We start from the raw sequence: 25,021 nt of genomic DNA on the forward strand, positions 1-25,021 counted from the left end.
GAAACAGTAATATTGGAAGATGTGGCTGGAGAAAAACCGTGATGGTGGAGACCAACAAAACCCTGCAAACACTTTAAGTGATGTGGTAAACAAACTCACATATCAATTGCTTTCTCAAAGGCATTTTCTCATGATTAATGATTCTGGAAAATACTTGGTCTATTAAGTGTGCATGACATAGAGTCATGGCTTATTACATCTGTGACTGCATGCATCCTGTGAGACAGGCATGGTATCAAGAGAGACGCAGACTCAAAGTTGTTTGTTTCATAAACGTTATTTACTAAAGTTCCTGGGTAGGTGTAATGCCTAACTAGCCCTAACTCTAAAGGCATGGTTTCCTTAACTAATGTGTCTAAGGGCTGTCAACGTCTGAAAGTCCAAAACAAAATCTGTCTATGTCTAAACCTATGCTTGCCCTCACTCTTTACAAAAATGTGTTAGAAGGTCTTTAAAAAGGAAAATAGTCGTTCAAAGAAAAGAAATTGTCAGTCACAGCTGGTTTCAGGTGTCCCCAAGCTTTGGCCCCTTCTGTCTTTTTAACAAACAAAATACAAAGTTCTTCTGGTGAGGATGTACCTCTTGTTTCTTACACAATTCTGCTTAGGCCTCACAGGGTTCCCTTCCCCAAGCTTGGGCACCTTTCATCTTTAAACAAACAAAGTTCACCTAGTCAGGATGTATCTTTCACTGTACAATTCTTACATGGGGTAGTATCAGAGACTTTTGAGAATGCAGGGATATGTGCTCCTCCCAAATGCAACCACACTGACCTTTAACCACTCTCCTTATTCCTTGCTCTTCCCTTTTAACCTTACACCTTCACTTGCCTTAACTCTGCTTTACTTTCTTTCAGTGCCTCTACCTCCTTTTCCTTCTTTCTGTTTTCCTTCTTTCTGTTATTTCTTACACTTTCAGTATTACTCATGCTTTCGCTCTCCTTCCGTTCTGTGCGGCTTTTCAAACTGTTCCTTTCTCCTGCTTGCTCTAGTCAAATGCACGCTCCTAAGTTTCTCTCTCTGACTTTCATGAAACTCACTGGGCAAAGTTACGATGACAGGCAGTCTCCCCCTGGATACGTGGGTTTGAGGTCAGGGTCTCACCACCTGCCCCTCTGATACCCTTGGGACCGTCACAGGTCCCAAGGGAATGAGCACTTCACCGACCATTGCCAACAGGGTGCAGGCTGCCTCACATCTGGCTCCTTGGATGCACAGCTCCCTAGACATGCTGCAGCCCCTCACCAACACTGGGCCAGCGTATCAGCACGCAACTCTTTTCCTGTCTTCAGGTCCTGCTGCTCTCTGCTCCTTGGCTTCTCTGGTCTGGACAGCCTCCAAAGCTCGCTCGCTGCTTCTGGCAGAACTCTACCTTTTATATTGTAGGGAAGAGTCAAGTGGAGTCAGTTGAGCACAGTTTGGATAAAGTGCCTGACCTTGCCTGACTCTATTACTGGGACAGCCTAGTGGTAGGTTGTAGTAGTAGGCCCTGTCTTGTTTCCCAATGCTGTTTCTCTGGGGAATCCTCATTGATCTTATTTGCATCCTCCTTCTCTCAGTGTTTATTGGAAATGGGGATGGGGTATCGGTTGTGATTGAAAATACCCCAGGAAGACTGATGGTGATTGGGTTGGGTTATTATTGGGAATGGGGTAATACCATGTCTCGCCCTTGAGTATTCTCCTCCCAATCCTTCATGACCCTCCACTCAGGTGATCCTCCCTCGCTTGTTTACCACTAGATCAGGATCCAAAAGTGATGGCCCTCCCTGGCATCCTGAATGAAATATTCAGAGAAAGAAGGTGGGAGAATACCATCAGGTTTCTCACAAGCCTATGTGCACACGCAATGTATTTTTGCTGAAAAGCTAGCAAGAGAGCAAGGCAATTTTTTCAGTTTGACAGTGTCACATCTTTGGCATAACAAAAGTCATAATTGATATATTTTGTATTTATGGACATTTAGTTTAGTTGCCAAAAAAATCATAAAAACCTGTATGTTCTCAAATCTATTTTCAAAATTCATCGTATTTACATCTATTTCATCTATGTATTTAAAATAGGATCAGTCAATACATAACCAAGAAAAAATACAAAATAAAACATCACATTATTGTACACCAAAATCAATCCCTCATTCTCCATATCTGGATCTTCATCCTATTGACAATAAGTCACACTATTGTTAGTTTATTTGAAATACCACACCAAAAATGTAATTAGGGCTAATGTTATCCGTAAGTTTTGACCTGTTAAAAACAGTCCCCACCAATCTTCCGCCCCCTGAGTCTTATTCATTTCAATAAAACATCCCATGTCCCTAGTTCTGATCAACGCTAGACTGGGACAAAACCTTTCAATATGTTTCCGAGATTCTATGGCCTGGCCATTCAAACAGAATCTACAACTGAGGTTTCCATCCCCTTCCGTATAGGTCATCTAAATGTGCTTTGTACGGAGAATATTTAAGCAGAACCTTATAAATCGATCCCTCAATATCTGACAAGGGAATCTCACTAGGTAATTAGGTGCAGCATTAAAAGCCCTAGCTTCTATTTCCGGATCAACATATAGCCAATGTCTATTTTTAGTTTCAATTGGCAGAATCCAGTGCTGTTCCCACAATTTCTTTTTCACGAGATAACATTTCCTTAGTTACTCCAAAATGATGCAAAATAGTCATAGATTGTCCTTTCCAGGTGTTTAATAAGTATGATCTCTCTGAGGAGAGTTCAGTGGACACAATCTGGTAAGGGACTGCAGGAGTAGACATAATACGTTTCCCGAAGAAACTAAGGGGGTAATTCATAGAATTCAGCGCACAAGTGGCGCACGCGGCTGGCACACAGTGCGCGCGTGTGAATCCCTGCGCCAGCCGCGTGCGCCAAAAAAACCCATTTCCGCGCACAGCGTATTCATGGATTCCAGCTACCAAAACCAGCCGTGGCGCACAGTGGCGCAGCGACCCTGCAGCAGCGCCAGTTAAGCCCCCAAGAACGCCTCTCGCGCCGGGAAAAGCCATCAAAATCCCCAATCTAGTGCAAAGGGCTGCGCTAACCCTGTACCAGCACGGCAAGCGGGCTACGTGTATCACTGGGGTGCGTGTGAAGTACCTCACGTCATTTCAGCTGGGTACGTAAATTTCAGGGGTGCGCGGGAAGTTTCACATGCGATTCCATCAGGGTATGTGTATTCCAGGGGTGCGCGGGAAGTTCCACACGCGATTTCAGCAGGGTACGTGTATTTCAGGGGTGCGCGGGAAGTTCCACACGTGATTCCATCAGGGTACGTGTATTTCAGGGGTGCGTGGGAATTTTCACACGCGATATCAGCAGGGTACATGTATTCCAGGGGTGCGCGGGAAGTTCCACACGCGAATGTCCAGGCTACGTTTATTTCGGGGTGCGTGGGAAGTTTCACACGCGATATCAGCAGGGTACGTGTATTCCAGGGGTGCGCCGGAAGTTCCACACGCGAATGTCCTGGCTATGTGTATTTTGGGGTGCGCGGGAAGTTCCACACACGAATCTCCTGGCTACGTGTATTTCGGGGTGCGCGGGAAGTTACACACACGAATCTCCTGGCTATGTGTATCTTGGGGTGCGTGGGAAGTCTCACACGCAAAGTCAGCAGGGTACATGTATATCAGGGGTGCGCGGGAAGTTACACACGCAAATCTCCTGGCTTCGTGTATCTTGGGGTGCGTGGGAAGTTTCACACGCGAAGTCAGCAGGGTACATGTATATCAGGGGTGCGCGGGAAGTTACACACGCAAATGTCCTGGCTATGTGTATTTCGGGGTGCGCGGGAAGTTTCACACGCAATATCAGCAGGGTACGTGCATATCAGGGGTGCGCTGAAAGGTTCACACGCGATTCCATCAGGGTACGTGTATTACAGGGGTGCGCGGGGAGCACCACACGTGAATTGCAGGTGTGGGTCCTCCCAGGTGTTCCCTCTACACCCTCCACGGCCCCTGCAGGTGGCTCACACCCAGGAGCCTACCCTGCACATGTCCTGCAGGCACCCCATCCACCATGGCCATGCCCCCCAGCCAACCCACATGTCAACTTGCACTACTGCCCACCAACGCATGTCCCCCTGCACCCTCAGCCACCAGGGGCACCCTCCACCAGACCCCACCCATGTCTCCCACCACCCCCACCCCCCAGCAGTGCAGGGGCAGCCTCCACCAGGCCCCCACCCATGTCCAACTCATGTCCCCACCACCCCCACCCCCCAGCAGTGCGGGGCAGCCTCCACCAGGCCCCCACCCATGTCCAACTCATGTCCCCGCCACCCCCACCCCCCAGCACTGTGGTGCACATGCCAGCAGGCCCCACCCATGTCCAACTCATGTCCCCACCACCCCAACCCCCAGCAAGTGGGGCACCTGCCAGCAGGCCCCCACCCATGTCCAACTCATGTTCCCCACCACCCCCACCCCCCAGCACTGTGGGGCACCTGCCAGCAGGCCCCCACCCATGTCCAACTCATGTCCCCACCACCCCCACCCCCCAGCACTGTGGGGCACCTGCCAGCAGGCCCCCACCCATGTCCAACTCATGTCCCCACCACCCCCACACCCCAGCACTGTGGGGCACCTGCCAGCAGGCCCCCACCCATGTCCAACTCATGTTCCCCACCACCCCCACCCCCCAGCACTGTGGGGCACCTGCCAGCAGGCCCCCAACCATGTCTCCCACCACCCCCACGCCCCAGCAGTGCAGGGGCACCCTCCACCAGGCCCCCACCCATGTCTCCCACCACCCCCACCCCCCAGCACTGTGGGGCACCTGCCAGCAGGCCCCCACCCATCTCCAACTCATGTCCCCACCACCTCCACCCCCCAGCAGAGCAGGGGCACCCTCCACCAGGCCCCCACCCATGCCCATTTCATGTTCCCACCACCCCCACCCCCCAGCAGTGCAGGGGCAGTCTCCACCAGGCCCCCACCCATGTCCAACTCATGTCCCCATCACCCCCATCCCCCAGCACTGTGGGGCACCCTCCACCAGGCCCCCACCCATGTCTCCCACCACCCCCACCCCCCAGCACTGTGGGGCACCTGCCAGCAGGCCCCCATCCATGTCCACCTCATGTCCCCACCACCCCCACCCCCCAGCAGTGCAGGAGCACCCTCCACCAGGCCCCGACCAATGTCCAACTCATGACCCCACCACCCCCACCCCCCAGCAGTGCAGGGGCAGCCTCCACTAGGCCCCCACCCTTGTCCAACTCTTGTCCCCACCACCCCCAGCCCCCAGCACTGTGGGGCACCTGCCAGCAGGCCCCCACCCATGTCCAACTCATGTCCCCACCACCCCCACCCCCTAGCAATGCAGGGACAGCCTCCACCAAGCCCCCACCCATGTCTCCCACCACCCCCACCCCCCAGAAGTGCAGGGGCTCCCTCCACCAGGCCCCCACCCATGTCTCTCACCACCCCCACCCCCAGCAGTGCAGGGGCACCCTCCACCAGGCCCCCACCCATGTCTCCCACCACTCCCACCCCCCAGCAGTACAGGGGCAGCCTCCACCAGGCCCCGACCCATGTCCAACTCATGTCCCCACCATCCCCACCCCCAGCAGGGCAGGGGCAGCCTCCACCAGGCCCCCACCCATGTCCAACTCATGTCACCATCACCCCCAACCCCCACCACTGTGGGGCACCCTCCACCAGGCCCCCACCCATGTCTCCCACCACCCCCACACCCCAGCACTGTGGGGCACCTGCCAGCAGGCCCCCACCCATGTCCAACTCATGTCCCCACCACCTCCACCCCCCAGTAGTGCAGGGGCACCCTCCACCAGGCCCCCACCCATGTCCAACTCATGTCCCCATCACCCCTACCCCCCAGCAGTGCAGGGGCAGCCTCCACCAGGCCCCCACCCATGTCCAACTCATGTCCCCACCACCCCCACCCCCCAGCACTGTGGGGCACCTGCCAGCAGGCCCCGACCCATGTCCAACTCATGTCCCCACCACCCCCACCCCCCAGCAGTGCAGGGGCAGCCTCCACCAGGCCCCCACCCATGTCTCCCACCACCCCCACCCCCAGCAGTGCAGGGGCACCCTCCACCAGGCCCCCACCCATGTCTCCCACCACCCCCAGCCCCCTGCAGTGCAGGGGCACCCTCCACCAGGTCCCCACCCATGTCTCCCACCACCCCCACCCCCCAGCAGTGCAGGGGCAGCCTCCACCAGGCCCCCACCCATGTCCAACTCATGTCCCTACCACCCCCACCCCCCAGCAGTGCAGGGGCAGCCTTCACCAGGCCCCCACCCATGTCCAACTCAGGTCCCCACCACCCCCACCCCCCAGCCACCAGGGGAAGCCTCCACCAGGCCCCCACCCATATCTCCCACCACCCCCACCCCCCAGCAGTGCAGGGGCAGCCTCCACCAGGCCCCCACCCATGACCAACTCATGTCCCCACCACCCCCACCCCCCAGCAGTGCAGGGGCAGCCTCCACCAGGCCCCCACCCATGTCTCCCACCACCCCCACCCCCCAGCACTGTGGGGCACCTGCCAGCAGGCCCCCACCCATGTCCAACTCATGTCCCCACCACCCCCACCCCCCAGCACTGTGGGGCACCTGCCAGCAGGCCCCCACCCATGTCTCACACCATGTCTCTTACACTTTCAGTATTACTCATGCTTTCGCTCTCCTTCCGTTCTGTGCAGCTTTTCAAACATGTCGTCTGATCAAGAACATGATGTACCAACATGGCTTGCATCCAACTGCTACTTTGGCTCACTTCTACATGCACTAATTGATTCACACAATGCAACCAGTATATGCTCATGGCTCCCATGGCCTGTTTTGCATGCCATCACCCAATGTATGCAGAGGGGTTGAGTGCATTGTGAGCGCCCATCCTCTGTCTCCGTTCTCTGTGTTACTCACAGCCAAGTGGAGTATGCATCATTCCCCCCCCTTTCAGCCAGGTGGAGTATGCATCATTTCCCCCTTTCAGCCAGGTGGAGTATGCATCACCCCCCCCCTTTCAGCCAGGTGGAGTATGCATCATTCCCCCCCTATCAGCCAGGTGGAGTATGCATCACCCCCCCCCCCTTTCAGCCAGGTGGAGTATGCATCATTCCCCCCCCATCAGCCAGGTGGAGTATGCATCACCCCCCCCCCTTTCAGCCAGGTGGAGTATGCATCATTCCCCCCGCCCTTTCAGCCAGGTGGAGTATGCATCGGTACGTCATTCACCTGCCCACTTCCACGACATTGGACTCACCGAGTAGCCAGGATCTTGGGCCTGCATGTCGCTCCATGTAGCGTGGTATTGTGGAGTTCCTCAGGACCATAGAATCATGGGTTGTTCCGGGGAATCGGGCACAACAATGTGTGATGATCTTGTTGGAGTCACAGACCATTTGCACGTTGATTGAGTGGAACTGTTTCCGGTTGCGGTACGGTACCTCCATGGCACGTGGAACCACCAATTCCACATGGGTGCAGTCGATGGCACCAATGCAACCTGGTATGCCGGGCTAGTGCATGGAAACCCACTTTGGTGTTTGCAATGTCCTGGGCAGTCTGTGGTAATGAGATGTGGTCGTCTGTGTGCTTGAGGAGGGCATCGAGTACTTGGATGAGTGTTCGTAAGAATAATGGTTGTGAAATGCCATGCAAGTGCCCCACTGTGTGCTTGTAGGTGCCTGTGGCCAGGAAGTGGAGTACAGACACTACCTTCAGTAGGGGGGGTGGCGGTTGGAGTTTCTATCATGCTGACAATGTCGTTGTGTATCATGTCTACGATGGCGGTGATGGTGTCCCGGTACAAACGGTACAGGGTGGATCTGCTCAGCAGTGAGGTTGAATGGATTGGCTCTGATGCGTGGGATTGGGGGCTGCCTGCGTGGTGGCACTGGCTGTGCTGGTGGGGCTTGCTGGGCCTGCCTTGCCCTCCTTCTCCTCCTGCGTCTCCTCTGCGCTGCCTGTTGTTGTTGTTGCTGTTGTAGCATTGCTATCAGGTCCTCCAGCCCCAACATTGCTAGTCGTATTGGTATCATTGTGGAGTGTGACTGGGTGTGGGAAGGGGTGGGGTGTGCTCTTTTTGTACTTCCTGAGTCTGTATTGCCTTCACCTGTGCTGTTTCTGTTCACCTGTGGCAGCTGCATTCACTTTACATGGCCCTTTACGGTTGGTTCGCGATGGCGTAATTAGCACCATGGCGGTAAGGTACTTAACGGGCCGGGTGATGACGTTAGGTGCATGTCCGCTTGGGTCGGCATTTGCGTACCTTTCCGCCATGGCGCTAAGTATGGTGTGGCCGGTCGCGTGCGCGCACCCTTAGCGCAGTTAGTGGCAGCGTTAACTACGATGCCGCTAATGGCATCGTAGTTAACGGTCACGGGTCATGATCGGACCTGGCGGAAAACGATGGCGGTAACCATTTACCGCCATCGTTTTTCACTTAGCGCCAGGGTTGTAATGAGGCCCACAGTGTTTTCCAAGAATCCTTATTTTCTTGGGTTGTTTTTTTCATTTCCCATAACCGTTCTGCTTTACCTTTTTTCCTGTTTGCGTAGCATTAAAGGTGGTGAGAACCATTTTCCATTACTGGTGTGTTCTCTAATGGTTTTTAATTGTAATGAGGCCACACGATCAAGTAGGTCAGTCAATGCCAGTCTGTATTTGGTTGACAAAGAGTTTGGTACTTCGTCATCAAAATGTAGAAGTTGTAAGTTTCTTCAGGCAGCATTCTAAATCATTAGCACCAATCGTCTTAAAGTTTCTACTCACAACCTTTTTTTGTGCATTCTTTTTCTGCACAGACGTAGATAGTAGTATGCATTCCACACTGACAAAACAATTATCAGACCATGGGCATGGTGTTGCTTCAGATGAGTTAACCGAACGATTTCTGACCATCACCCAGTCGAGTATGTTTCCCTTACAGTGAGTCGGTCCTTTTACAAGTGACTTGAAACCCAAGTCTTTGAACAATTGTTCCAGACATACAGCCTTGGGGTCCAAAGGATTCCCAGCCACTGATTGAAGTTTCGCAACAAAATAGTCAAGCGAAAAAGTTTATTCACGTCAGCCAGTATAGCCAACATTGCCTCATAAGAAGATGATGTATCATTAGGTGGGCGGTATAGTAATAGGACATTGACACAATTGTTTGAAGAAGGCATTGTTTTTACCAGTACTTTTTCAAAATCAGTACATGAAACAGGTGATTGGAAAAAGCCTAGGTCCTGTTTGGCTTAAATCGCCACCCCACCTCCCACACTATTCTCTCTGATTTGACCTATACATTTATAGTCAATTGGAGTGGGTCACTAGACATTTTCAACCATCTCTCAGTGAGACACATAATATCTACTTCATGATCCCTTATGTGATCTTTATCATTTATAGCGTGTTTATCCAATGAGCATGTGTTTAAGAGTACTATCCTGACCTTCTTCTCTTCTCCCCTGCCTTCGTGATTTTTAACTTTGCCCATATTCGTTAGAATATGAGGAAACACCCTTAAACAGGGCGAGGGCAAGACTCAGACCTGGCAAAGACACAGAAAACAACACTCACACTAGAGCCAAACCAATAGTCTTTGTAGCGGCACCGGCACACCCTGTGCATGGATGCATGCAGAGTGGCTTAGCCCAGATGCGCTGGCGCTGATGCGCTTGACAGGAAATTAAGAAAGAATACTGAAACTCCAATACTGTGGATGTGGGTATGTGGGGATAATTACATGTGTTTCTATTGGGGTACTGAGACGAGGAAGAGGGATGTGGGTCTAATGACATGGATGACAACTGCATACTCATAGAGGGATGAGGGATGTGGAGGTAATGACAGGAGTTACAGAGGTGAGGAAGAGGGATGTGTGGGTAATGACATGGATGACTATTCGGGCACTGGGATGACTAAGAGGATGTGGGGGTTAATGCCGTGGATTACTGTTAGGATATTGGGGCTAGGAAGAGGGATGTTTGATAATAAAGAGATTATCACTGCATAAACTATAATTTGACATATGAAGAAAATCTATAAACATCAGACTGAGTCAGTAGTGAAAAGGTGTAGGACTATCGGTGATATCCTTATTATTTGGGCATACTGAACATGAATTCACACAATATTTGTCATTTTTAAATGATAATGAATATGATATCAAGTACACATTCACGTATCATAAGATACACATTTCCTTCTTAGATTTGAATATATTAGTGTGTCATAATAGAATTGAAATGAAGACTTAAATAAATGCCACTGAAGTTAGTGCAACACTCTTTGCTAACAGCTCTCATAAAAAGCGTGTCATTAAGTATGTGCCTTCTGGAGAATTTTTAAGGGCAAAAAGAAATTATAATAAAGTACATTTTTTCTAAGAGCAATGTAACATATTAAGAACAGGATATTCAAAGGAGAGGACACAGCCAGAGCATTATTAACAATGCAGAACTTAAAGCAAGGTTACAGAAAAGAGAACAACGATTGGTACCTAAACAGCACAACAATGCTAGACAGCGTAAGTGTCTATTTCTTACACAGTAATGTTCACAAAGTAATGTGATTTACAAATTGCTGAGAAAACATTGGAATGTTTTGTTCCTAGATAAAGATTTAATGCAGCTCATTGATGGAAAACCTAACATGGTGTACAGTAGGGCACCGACTATTGGTAATGGATTAGCTCCAGGTTTTCTTAAAGAGGCAACCCCTGTTCAACAAAGTGTAGAGTGGTTGAATATTAAACCAGCGGATTGTTCACTGATGGGAAAGACACATCTGTCACAATTAAAAAATTTATTAATTGCAAGAGTACATTTTTGCGTATGGAATTACTTGCATTTGTGGCAGGAGTTATACATGGAGCACCATCAGACCATGGCGAATTAGGATTCATGAATATTTAAGAGCAATCAAAATCAATGATTTTATCCATTGACAGCACATTGGAATTTGTTACACAAGAAAGAAAACTTGGAGAAAATGTGGTTGTGCTGTTTAAAAGGGGTGATTCGGCATGCCAGAGGAGGAGATTTGCAATAAAAAAGTTAAGAAAGCAAGAAGCAAGACTAATCTTTATCCAGAGCACTGTGGAAGGAATGCATTTGGATCATGAGATACATGCGTTTTTGAGTCAATAGAGTTTTGCAATGGACTGGGTATTGTAGGGGAGTATCACACTGACACAAAAGATACCATTTGTAATACCTTTATTAACTTTGTGGGGTTTGGAAAAACACATACTTAGCCTTATAACTAAGATGGGAGTCATCTTGACCATCAAATAATAAATAAAACAGTCTTAGGGCCTCATTACGACCCTGGCGTTGTACCATGGTGCTATTAGCACCATGGTCCATGCCGGATTCCGCCATGGTGGATGGCGGAATTACCGCCCCATTACAAGGTTGGCGGGGCGGTAATTCCCCATTCACCATGGCCCCTTCCCCATTCCCATTTTTGGCCCATAGGGCACAATGGGAATGGGGAAGGCGCTAATTACAGCACCGTAAATTATGGTGCCGTAATTAGCACCAAGGTCGCTTAGCGCCTTGGACTTTAACGCCTGCAAAAAGCAGGCGTTAAAGTGTGAATCTGGCGTTAAGGGTTTAACGGCGCCGCAGCCTTTTACGGCGCCGTTAACCCCTTAACGCCAGGGTTGTAATGAGGCCCTTAGTCATGTCTATCATATCAAAATGGCCTATGCTAACAAACCCTAATACCTGCCCTATCTCTTGTACAAAAAAGTGTATAAAGGAGATATGTATATAAAAGTAAAGTCAGTGTTCGACAAAGAATAAATGTGGCTGAATTAGCTCTCCTCCCCACGTTTTGCACAGAATAAGGCAGTCTCTATAGGCAGGATAAAAAAATAGACCATAGGCACCCCTCTGCGGGAGCAAACACGGCCCATTGACCTGTTCTTTGGGAAGGTACCCACTTGAGAGGCCGCAGACACACTCTAGCTCACTGTACCTTTCACAGATGGGAAATATCAATTTGCAGGATGACACACTCTGGCTTGGGCTTTAACACTGAAACAGTTAAGAACGTGGATCGAGGCCCACCTGGCCTTCCATGTTAAAAGCTCCTGTTCCAGTCTTCCCCAAATAATGAAACAAAATGTTCACATTGGTCCCCCTGTGTCAGGCTCAGAATCTTCAAAGAAAACAAAAGTTCAACGTTGGTCCCCCTCTGCCGGGATCAAACCTTGCATAGTTCAACATTGGTCCCCCTCTGCCAGGCTCAGACCTTTCACAGTTCAACAACACTTGTCGGGCCTCCCTTCCCCAAGCTTTTTACACTTCGGGTCTCCCTCTGCCAAGCTCAGACCGCTTTTCGGATGTCAAAGACTTTTGAATGTACAGGGCTTCCTTTACAAACCACCGCAGGACGACGTTGACTGAGAATTCAATGTTTAGCTTCTCCTCTCCCCTTCTCTTGGGGTTAACTTTGTTCACTTTTGTTTTTACAGTTCTTTTACTTTTATCATCTCAAACAATGTACCTTTCACAGAAACTTTTCAGTGGCCTACTCCTTTTTGCCTGACCACTCCATTACTCAATATCACTGATACCACAGATGTTTTTGTTTTAAAGTTCATTCCCAGGTCTGCCTTTCCTCACATCTCATCCGCACGTGTGCAGCCTTCACTTGAGATATTTTGTTGCAAACTTCAATCTTTCTTAGCACACAACGTTCTCGCAGGTCGCTTGTCAACTAAGGTCAAGGTTAGTACCACAGGCTTGGACTTGCCTCCCCAAATCTATTGTTCACCCGTGTTATAATTGGTTATTTATTTATTTATTCATAATGTGCTTAATACCCAGAGGTTTCTAAGCCAGAGCCGGGGATCGAAACTTTGTTGCTCTGTGTGGTGTTGCTTCCAAGGAGAGCATGTTTCCCCTAAGCTATCCTCCCGCTAAGGTAGCTGGCATCCTTGAAACACAATGCAGTCTTTGATATTGGGATCTGGCATTCTCCACGTGTCTTTTGGGGCCTTGTGGAGGAAACAACCTACTGTAGAGAACTTGTTCGGTTTTCGACCCACTGCTCTCGTCCCTTGGTCCGTGGCTCTGCTCCAGTCGGTTTGCCTTTGCCCCTGAAGTTCTGCTCGTACTCATGGTCCACTGTTAGGAAAGATTTCATAATTGTAGGTCATTTTCCTTCCATGTGGCAACCCCCAATCTTTTTGCTGTTGTTTTACACCTTGATCTAGACTTTGCCAGAGAAGCGCAGCCTTCCGCCGCACTCCTCTGGGCTTTTGCTCACTTCTTACGGGGAAACTGACATGCCCTTAAGACAGTCCGTACCGGGAGACTTCGTTTTCCTTAGTCCTTTCCTCATGTTTCAGCTTTTGGGCAACATTAAACAAGAGTGCACCGTAACTTACATTACCGCGCTCTTGGGTCTCTAGTCATTCCAATGGCCCTAGAAACTCTCGCTGGACTTATCATGAAATGTGCAAGTGTGTCACAGACGGGACTGGTGGCAGCTATCGTTTCTTTGTGTTTTGAACCCCTGTTTGCCATGTTAACTGCGCTTCGGTTCATAGACATAATTTCGAATACAAAATATTCGAAAGTCAAAAAGTCGAAAAAAAAACGTCGAAAAAAAAATGTCAAATTTTTTTTTAATGACGTTTTTTTTTTCGAAATGGGGGGGTTCCCCCCCAACCCCCCTTTTTTTTATTTTTACCTATTTTTTTCACAGAAACTAGAGCCCAAAAAAAATATCGAAAAAAAAAACAATTCGACATTTTTTTTTTCAACATTTTTGATTCGACTTTTTTGACTTTCGAAATTATGTTTTCGAAATTATGACTGGACACCCCGCGCTTCCCGTGTTTGGCCCAAATGGTTGGCCTGGCTTCCAAAATGGCCATGCCACGAGGTTCTTTGTCCTGTCCGCTGACCGTCTTGCCCCTTCACCTTCCCCCAGGTCGAGCCGACCTGGGGCAGTCCTTATTTGGTCATGCACTTTGCCGCGAAACACAATGCTTTCGCAGGCTTCTGCATGCCTTGTGTGCGCCTCCAAGATGTGGATTGGGATGTCTGTTCCCAATACACATCCTTGCTGCCAGAGAGTCTAGAGTGTCTTGAATGCCTGGGACCACCGTGGTCCGTGATAGGTCCATGTATGGTGTGAGTGTTTTGTGAGCAGATCTCCCATTGGGTCCTCTCCGTTTTGGCGTGAAGGGAACTCTGGATAAGAGGAGGCTGGAAACACCACTAACAGGTCGATCTCCTGAGTTCTCAGGAACAAAGGATAGAGCCAAGTATCCTGCAACTAAAAAGCTGAGTCGAGGAATCGCTGTTGACCCGCTGAAGGTTTGGCACCCTGCACTTCTGTCGTCCTGTGAGACCCCTCTGCTTCTGATTGAACGAGAAGGCCTGTACTGGCGCTTCGACCCTTTAGAATAGTGGAAACAACTATTCTCGGCATCTTCACCAACTCCTGTACGTAAGCCTTCGGAAGCGTCCCTGGGCCATCCATTGAACTGACCAGCCTACACAGGAACCTTGCTCTGTCACCGCCGTCTGGTTTACTGCTAAACCCGTGTCCTCGGCACTCTCACACATTTCGTACACTTGGCATTCCCAGGTCGGAAGTGAGACGTGTGCTTTGGGACCGGAATACCTGCGGTTGGCGAGTTGCCCTTCTGTGGTAACAAACCTGTGTGTGTTCGCTGCATTTGGGACACCCTCGACCCTGTCTCCTGCTGTTGCGGAATCTACACGGCGTCAAGACATCCTGCTCATCACATCTGAACCTGCCAGTACCGAAATGGAACCAGAGAAGCCTGGGTCTGCCTGCATCGGGGACCGGTGAGTAATCAATACCCTAACCTGTCGCCCTCCCGTAGGAGCCTGTGGCTCTCCACCGCTGTCGTAAACAGCAACCCTTTTCCGCACTCGCGCCCTGCTTCTGCCCACAAGTGGAGGCCGCGCTGGAGTAGCGGTGAACTGTTCATCATCGTTTTGTTCACCTCTCTGAACTGCCTGATCTCCCCGAAGAGACTCTCATTTGCCCGTTGGCACCCACGTGTGCAGGTACTTTTGAGCACAAGGCTCCACTCTTCGTAGGGCTCGGACTTCCTTCTAGTTAGGTGACCTCTGATGTCTAACTGGGTCTAACGATTACTTGCACTGCCTGTTTTTCTCCCCATCTAGATAGTCTGCATATTTTGTGCTTCTAACTCTTTAGACCCTTTGGTCTTGTATGTATATCGTATTGCGTGTGATGTGTTGGTTTATTGGAGTTTTACCCTGATGCTTTACTATGGTCGATGTTTAAAAGGCCTTGTAAGAAATGTGTCTATAGTTTTAATATAACACCTGTCTGGAGTAATTTGTAAGTGTCCTTGCTTTGTGTGCTCATTGCGGGCTTTCAGTCACCCTCACCCCTCTTGAGACCTAGTCTTGACCGCTGCCATCGCTACCCTGATTGGTCTGGCATGTCCAGAGGTTACCCTGTTCCAAGAAACTAGGCTGGCCTTCTGAACCTCTGCCCCTCCAGGACAGAGTACAGAAATCCATCTTAACAAATTGGTGTACAGCGGTGGGATACGACTGAAGGTATCCAGTGTTGAGCACGAGCGAGGGCATTTCAAGTTATTCCTAACAGGACACGTAGTGAATTGTCGTAGTGTAACTCTTTAAAGGCCAGAGTCCTATAAAACAGTATGGAAACAGGTACCTTGTTAACTTTAAATGTTTCTAAATCCGAAACATTGAAAAAGATGTGTGCTGAAAGAGATGTCTCCTCGCAAGGCTCAAAAATAATGGAAATGATCCAAAGAATCATGGCGTGGCAAGAAGCTCAGCTTGACGCTATAGCTTCCGGGGACAGTGCAGAAGGAGGTGGGGATGCTCTCACTGGTAGAACTGACAGTTCTGCCGCTGCACTGGTCCACCGCGACCATGAGGAAAGGGAGGATGAAATGTCCAATGTTTCCTCTGCCAGTGCTGATGGGGAGGCCATGCTTGAATTCAAGAAGCAAGAGCTACTGTTTAGGCAGAAGAAGCTTGAGTTCAATATGGCCAAACTCCAGGAAGAGCTTGAGTTCAATAGGGCCAAGCTAAAAATCGAACACGCAGAAAAACAGAAAGACAGGGATCACCAGTTGGAACTGGCCAAGCTTCAAGTTGCCAATGGATCCAAGGGTCCTGGACATGGGTCTGGGGCCTCCTCTCATCCACAGTTTCCAAAAGATCTGTTCAGTGTGTATGAGGAAAAGAATGACATTATGGACTGGCTGAATACATTTGAGTATGCATGTGAAGTTCAACAAATTGACAATGCTGATAAAATTGCCCGGTTACTTAGCAGACTTCCCCATTCTGGCTGCAGTGCCATTATGGAAATGTCAAAGGCTGAGCGAGCAGATTTTGCAATGTTGAAGCAAACTCTCATTTTAAAGTTTGGAAAGACTCCTGTCCAATAGTTAAAACGATTCCGAGAGTATAAGAAAAAAGAAGGTGGTACTTGGGTATCTTTTGTAACTGAATCCTTAAAGAACTTGACTGGCTGGGTCGAAGGTTATAAGGTTTCAACCTTTGAAGGTATGAGAAGTCTTGTCATGCTGGAACATATTTTTGCATCTTCTTCCCTTGAGCTTAAGCAGCATTTGGCGGATTCTAAGGAGATAGATCCAAAGAAACTTGCCATTGCAGCAGATTTATGGGTGTCACATCGAGTGGCCCATTAGCACAAAACTCATCCTGGTAAGCAGGAGGAAGGGAAAAAGTCCAAAGATAAGGAGGGTGGAAAATCTGATAAATCTTCTTCTCAAAAGGGCCACAAAAAGAAAAATAAGGGTGAGACACAAGAGAACTCACAGGGTAGTGGAGGTCAGCCTCCGAAACAGAACTCTGGTTATAATAAGCCACCCTATGTAAACAGACCCACTGGATCTTGTTTTACTTGTGGAGCAACTGACCACGTGAAGGGGGATCCCCGGTGTAAGGTTAAACCTTTGGGGGTCCACTCGACTAATCTGGCCGTCTCCTCCTACGAGGAAGAAGAGATCACAGGAGCATCCTTCTCCTCCGACTCCTTCCCCAGTGGGATAGAAGCTGAGGTAGTTTTAGTTTCCCTGGGTTCCTGGGAGCCTAACGTCGCAGAGGCTCATGCTAGGATTCAAGATAATACCAAGCACTACTTTAAAGACAGTGTGCTGATCAATGGAATAGATACTCCAGCTCTTAGGGATAGTGGGTGCAGTCGATCTGTAGTGGATTATACCTTGGTAGACTCAAAGGAAGTTGCCAGAGCTACTCTGATGCCAACTAAGTTGGCTGACGGCCCACCTCGCATGTTTCCAGTAATACCTGTAAATCTTACTCTCAATGGTACAGCAGTCAGGATTCCAGTGAGCATTCAGAGGAACGTCCCAGGAAAGGTCTTGTTGGGCAATGATCTCAGAGCTTTAGGGCTCGTGGGAGACACTGCTGACAGACCCTGCACAAGGTCTCCAACACAGGCAGCACTGGCCAAGACCAATGCACTGCCCCAGCCAAAGGGGAAACCCAAGGCTAAAGGAGTAACAAAACCAAAACGAGGGAAAGAAAATATTCCCCCGAACTCACCTACCACTGCGGTGGAGGAAGTTGGTCAATCGCCCGGACCTGACGAGGAGGCGGCGATACCTGAAGTATTCGACTCCAAGGACCATCCTGAACTAAAAGACTTGTTAGTAGAAGGTGGTCCTGACAGGGAAGAGTTCAGTAAAGGCCAATGTGGGTGCCCATCTCTGGAAGGCCTAAGGAGACAGGCCTGCTCCCAGCTTGAGGGTAAACCTCCTGAGAAGCATTGGATTTATTGGGAAGGTGGACTTCTGTATAGTGAGCCCACAGAGTCTACAGAAGGAGACCATAGGAGGTTGGTAGTTCCCCTTGCTGTAAGACCCTTCCTCCTGCAGTTGGCGCATGAAGTGCCCCTTGCTGGTCACCTTGTATTAAGAGGACCAAGCAAAGGTTATCCATGCACTTCTACTGGCCCAAGATGGGGGTGCAAGTAGAAAGTCACTGCAGGAGTTGTGCCTCCTGCCAGTTATCTGGTTAGAGTGGCTCAACAATCCAAGCTCCATTGGTACCACTCCCAGTTGTGGGAATCCCAGTTGTGGGAATACCATTCGAAAGGGTAGGGATCGACATTGCTTTACTATGGTCGATGTTACAAAGGCCTTGTAATAAATGTGTCTATATTTTTAATATAACACCTGTCTGTAGTAATCTGTAAGTGTCCTTGCTTTGTGTGCTCATTGCTGGCCTTCAGTCACCCTCACCCCTCTTGAGACCTAGTCTTGACCGCCACCATCGCTACCCTGATTGGTCTGGCTTATCCAGAGGTTACCCTATTCCAAGAAACTAGGCTGGCCTTCTGAACCTCTGCCCCTCCAGGACAGAGTTCAGAAATCCATCTTAACATCCACCTTGCTCAGAGTGTGTCTCTAGGATTCGCCTTTTATCTGTGTGAAAAGATCTAATTAGAATCAGTTGTATGCACTTGAAGTCAAGTGCCTGACTTGGCCTGAGCCGATTAGCGGCACATTTCCATTATGATGTATAAGAGTTAGTCTTGTTACTCTCAGTTGCCTTCTTCTTCTGCCTATTGTTTGTGCAGAAGGGGGTTGAGGGGAAGTTGGGAAATTGAATCCCACAAACGAGGAGGGGCTGGAGGTACAAAAAAGGGTGTAATACCACGTCTCACCATCAGCTGCCTCACCCCAATCCCAAAGACCCCTCACCCAGGGGATCCTCCCACATTATCGTGCCTAGAAACATGTGTGTTCAGGTGCATTCTAAATGCCCTATCATATCATATCCCACACTGGTCCACCCCCAGGGTCTGGATCCAAAGGCGATGGCCATGTCCTAGCCACCTGTAAGAGATATCCCCGGCTACTAGCCGGTGAGACACCCTCTAGTTTCTCACAGTACACATGGCTAGGTAACATTGCCATCAAGCAAAAAGGGAAAAAGGGGGGGTATAAAACTCAGTGATGGATTATGAAGTCAATAATAGTGGATTTCAGTTCACATTTGAAAGCACTAGCCCAGACATACCGTGGGAGTGGAAATCAGTAGGTGCCCATGATCATCTTCTTAATTAACCAATGTTGATCTGGGTATTTACCATTGAGGATTTACTGTTAAATGGTTCATAAATGTTGACAGTCGCAGTACAAATGTGTTTATGATGAACGTTCCTTTAATATGTTGCTAGTATCAGTTTGGTCAAATACTGTCACGGCCATAGGCAACTGGCGAGTATGGCGGAGGTGGAAACTCAGACGCCATTAGACTGTTCTGCCACGTTTCTTTGGAAACGCATTCCGCGGTCTAGTCTTCCTTCCAACATGGCTGCTAGTCGAGTATTTCATCATTCGAATCGTGGCAGCTCCCCTGTTAGCTTATGCTGATGACTGTGTGTTGTTGGCTTCAACTTCTGTTTGTCACTTATGCAAACTGTAAGCAAGAAGGGGTCTGTCTATTAATGCAAGCAAAAGAGTAATTATAACGTTCCCTTAAAACAGTTTAATGTAATTGTTTCTTTGAAACACATAACTAAAGAGTACCATTTGAGAAAGAGTCTTTCTTATCTTGGGATGAGATTCTGTCTTACTCCTTCCAACGTTAATTATGTAACAACACAATATTGTTGGATGTGTGGGATGTTTTGGCCCACTTTTGCTCTGCTATGCCGCATCACTCTGCTATGATGGTGCCCGAAATAGCAAAATGGCCGCAAAACCCTTGTGCACGCCAAAACCTTTGAAAATCGTGCTATGCAAAGCACAAAAAGATGGCTGTCCAATCTGCCACGCATGTTGTCAGTGGTGGAACAGAGCTCTCACTCCTGAAATGTGTCACTGGGCTCCACAACAATTGAACATTTTCTTTGTTGCTGAAACATCAGAATGCCGGTACAGAACACCCTCAAATATCCAAAATTCTTACTGGGTGCTACAATTCACTTAGTTTAAGAAATCATTGTGAACTTAAAAGGTCCTGAAAAGCTAAAAGCATAAAGAGATTTCCACAACAAAAGTGGCTTGTCTGTGGATCTGTCAAAAATCTCTGGGTGCAGTACCCTGGGCCGCCTGAATGGCAGCTGTCAGGAGCCTGCCTGATTCAACTTTAACATGTATAAACTGAAATCAAATGTTTGCAATCTAAGATTTATAATTGTAATTGTTTTGATCCCATGGTAAAATCTTGAATGAGAAGCTGTGTTTTGATACAACAGGTTTGTTTTAAGCTAAGGAAACATTCAACAGAATTAACTGTTAAATTAAATCTGGCTGAAGCTACCAAACTGGAATAACAGGTTTTCTCCAGAAGGAAGGTCTTTCCCCCAGCAGGAAATCACACAAAAGCTCTAATTATTGGGTAGGAAAGAACCTTGTCTACAGAGGCATAAGGAACAATGACCAGCTGCAACTAAGGAAATGCAAGGTGTGAAGACAGTCGTAAATGGCCTCTGCCAAGAGCAAACAGGGTGGGCATTGCTCCTGGACTGCAGGGAGACAAAAAGAGGCGGACCCAAACAACCATCTGTGGCTGAACATTAACAAAGAACATATTTTAAAAAGACGGGTAAATACTGTTTAAAATTGTGAAAAATATAAAAGTGACAGATTTGTGAATCTAAATTTTGGCTGCACGTTTTAAGAGGCGGTGAAATCATGTGACATGTTCTGGAAAAAAACAGCAAGAAATGTGATTTTACGCAAAATGTATTTCCGCTAGAATTATGAAACTTCATACACCCATGCCCATTTTAAACACACACACTTGTAGAAATGTGCTTAAAAATTGGACATGGTGTTCCCAATGAAAAGTGAAAAATTCTGTGAAAAGCGGAGACAAGATCCCACAGCTACGGGGTTTTGAGGATGCTGCTATGTAAAAGTAGTGCTGGAATGCCCATGGACTGCCCATGTGGGCGGGACAAAGAACTGATATGCAAATCAATATTTCCCGTCTGTGAAAGGTACAGTGAGCAAAAAGCGTGTGCTGCAAACTCTCATCTCAGAACAGGTTATCATGCCATATTCTTTCTGGAGAGGAGCGCCTGCTACCTTCTTTGAAATGTTTGCTATGTAAAATATGTAATCCGTATATGTGATTGTTATAGAAGTTGCACATGTGTAAATATGTATTGTGCCAAAAGAAGATTTTGTGTTCCAGGGGCTAGGGGTGGATTCTCAGCCTCGTAAAATCACACCATAAAGGTGACACTCTGTTTCTCTCCTCCTATCAAGGCAGAGAGTAGACTCTGACCCAATCACCTGCCAAAAGGGGCAAGCTTAGGCTAAACCAGTCTACACACACCATTTATGATGCCTGTTCATAGCATAAATAGACACAGTTCATCGCACAAATGGACAGACAGATTCACTCACTATCCTGATGCTGGCGGAGCACCCTTCTGCGGAACTCTACATCTTCCTTGCTCCAGACTCAAAAAACTTGGCAAAGCAGAAACCCATTGCATAGCTTAACCATTTTCAGCTAGACTTCCTATTCCAGAACCAGAACCCCACAAAAGTCAGGGGAAGCATCAAAATACAGCCGGGGTGCACTGTACTGCTTGCCTGCTGAAATAATTATCAGCAGAACCAAGACGGGCAGATCCAATCCAGTCCTGTGCCATGCTGTGACCAGAGTGCCTTGCAGATCCAATCCGGTCCTGTGCCGTGCCGTGACCAGAGCGCCTTGCTGATGCTGCCCAGTCCGATGTGCCCAGCCGTCTGTCTTAAACCAGATCCAATCCCCTGACCAGAATCCTGACGGTTCCATTTAAAAACATATCCAGTGAGTATCTATAGGAAGAATTGTGTCACTGGCATATGTATTTTGCATAGTCAATCCCTATCTTAAACTCATCCTATCTTGTATTCAGAACCTGTATTGGTAGGAGTATGTTTGAGTTATCTGAACCCTCTATCCAAACCATCCTATCTTCCTCCACAATTAGCACTGTTAAAACTATCTTTGCGCTGATCTTTTCTCATCTGAAGAAGGCGAGTTTCCTCCGCAGGCAGTCATTCTGATCAAGTGACTGTGTTACTGTGTGGTACTCATTTTGTCCATAGTCATCCTCTAGTGTAAGAAACACTTTTGTCATTTTAAAAGTGCATTCCTTTTGGGAAATTCTTACATGTGTAAAACAGCTTTTAATTGCTTCCAACTTGAATTTTAAGATTTCAAATTGTTTCTTGGCATTAAATCATTGCTCGTGTTTGTGTGCAACTATCCAAAGTGGCTCCCATAACAATGTATAACAATTTCAGAAATGTAGACCATATTAACTGTTTTTACCCAGTCCATTCTAAGGATAACTTTAAAAGCCATTTTGACAGCTTGACCGTCAATTTCGTTTTGTCCTGTGTTTGACAGGGGGAAAGTGGGATTGATATTCTGTTGAATTCTGCCTTTCCTGAATACCTGCTCTCTCCTCCTATCTCTTTACATTGTCTATTGGGGGGTTGAGGGGTGTGCAGGGGGAACCTTTAACCACAGTGCTATCCGATCTGAAACAACACAAAAGTATTATTTTGTGTATTAAAGAGATGATTTAGTGTTACGTCACCCCATTGGTGGGTGTTGTGTACCTATTAAGACATATTGTGATAACATTTTAAATATATAAATAAATCTTTACCTTTGCAAACCAACCTGATTCCTGGTTCAGTGTGACCGGGCGGGTTCCAGGAGGAGGGCGTGATATCAGTGGTATATTGTTCAGAATAAAGAACTTTTAGACAAAAATAAATAAGGATTTCAGTTGTGCATTACATGCTAGGCGTTGACTTGTGTGTGTGCCGGATTGAAATCACTTACAAATGAAACAAGCAAGTGGTGGTATTTTTAACTTAGCACAGAGTTTTAAGGTCTACCAGATTGACATTGTCTTGAAGGGATTTGAGGCAATGTTTCGCTAAGCTACTCTCTATGGTTCTAAGATGTAGAGATTTAATTACAATGGGACAATATTACTAGACACAAGGTTTTTGCTAAAAGACAATTGCCCATGCCAATTTCTGCTCACAAATTTGTCTGCTGACATATTGTGCTTGCCATAGAGAACTTGGTCTTGCTCATTTAGTCCACCAATTTTTGATAGCACCAAATATGTTCATTCTAAAATGGATAGCTAATACCAAACCTTGTCTTGCACAGTCAATAATTATAGAAAGAAGTGACCATGTGCTGTCAGTACCTTGAATAAAACACTATGACAAAGACCTCAGCAAAATTAACTGATTTTCTTGAATAAATCGCTTACCCATCTTTAAATTCCTCAGCTATTAAAAACACACAAAACAAATCTGGTAGCCCCTCTAACGAGAACAAACATTGGTAAATAATGGGTAATCTGGGAAGATGCCCACTCAGGAGGGTCTACAACAATGGTTTTATTTATTTATTTTTTTATTTGATTTAATCTAAAAGATTTTTACAAAAAAGAAGAAGATGTGCATTTCTTGTACCAATCAAAACAACGCTATTTGTCTACTCAAGTCTTTTCATAATGCTAAAGTAAGAGAAGGAGAAGAAATCAAGGCTGTCTGTTGGCCAAAGCGGCTGAAAGAGTGTCTTGTTCATGTATTCTACGATTTTAAAAGCCGCTAGTTGCCATGAGGTACTTTCTCCTGCTATCAGTTTAGCCCAACACACGTCTGGATCACTGAGTTCGAACTCAGAAAATAGTCCCTTCAAGTGCGCGGTTCTTATTTGGCGTGTGCTGGGGCATAACAGGAGTAGATGTCGGATTGATTCTATTTCTGGTGACCCCTTGCAAAATCGACAATGTTTGGACAAAGACTCTCCTCTGATCGCCAAGACTTCGTTAGTTGGTAGAAGATTCAACCTTGCTCTCATTAACAAGTCGCGCGCCTGCCTACAAGGGAATTTTTTGACGTATGGTTGCAGTTTGTTGTACTTCCTGATGTTCAACAGCAAATGACGTGTCAATTTGTTTTGTGCTGCTGCTGCTTGAGTTTGTATCCAGTCGAGCTCCTTTAATCTTGTTTGAATTTTAGTTGGATTTCTTACTAAGGTCTCTTCGTCACATTCCGTGGTGGCCAGTACTTCTTGGTTTTGTTTGAACCAAGCCGAGAGTGTCTTTTTTTTGCCGCTCCTGCTTTCTTTGAGAATTAGGTCCAGTGCTGTTGAGTCGTCAGACATTATGCACTTGCGGTATAACATCAGAGTACTAATTCTCACTAAGCCTCCCAGTGATAATAAACTTAGTTCCTGTCTTATTATCGTCACAGATGTAGAATTAGGGAGGCCTAACGTCGATCTCCAGACAGTCGCTTCCAATTTAGGCCACACAGTCGACGGTATGTTTGTCAATGAATCCGCTCCATACGTAAGGGTGGGGACCACCATTTGTTTATAAAAGTCCAAAACTGGAATTAGCGAAAAGCGACCAAACTTTCTGTTAATGGCCTTTGCTTTTGCTGTTAACTTTTTGGTCGTTGCTTGTATGTGGTCTTGCATTGCCAATTCCGTTCGTGAACTGTCTAAAATCACCCCCAAGTATTTGAATTCTTTCACTTTTTCCACCAGATGACTTTCGAGATTTACAGATATGTGTTCACTTCGTTTGGCGTTTTTCTCCATAATGAGAAATTTTGTCTTTTCTTTGTTGATTTCTAGGTGATTGGTTTTTATATATTCGGACAAGTTGGCTAATTGACGTTGCAAGCCCACTGAAGTGTAGTCCATGAGAATCAAGTCATCTGCGTAAAGCAATCTGTTTACGTGACAGTTTCCCAATTTAGGTGGAAAACAATGTACCCCTTGACTTGACTCTTGAAGGTCACCCATAAATGCAATGAAGAACGCCGGCGCCAGGGGACACCCCTGTTTGACTCCTCTTCTTGTTGGTATTTACGGTGAAAGGAGACCTTGCGGATTTAACCTAACTCTCATCGTGGTTCCCGTATACAGCTCTTTAATCGGGTTTAAGATCGAGAACGGGCAACCCCAGGTCTCCAGTTTTGACAATAACATCGG

This window comes from Ambystoma mexicanum, chromosome 1q (assembly GCF_040938575.1).
Source record: "Ambystoma mexicanum isolate Mex_15411 chromosome 1q, UKY_AmexF1_1, whole genome shotgun sequence".
Taxonomy (NCBI): Eukaryota; Metazoa; Chordata; class Amphibia; order Caudata; family Ambystomatidae; genus Ambystoma; species Ambystoma mexicanum.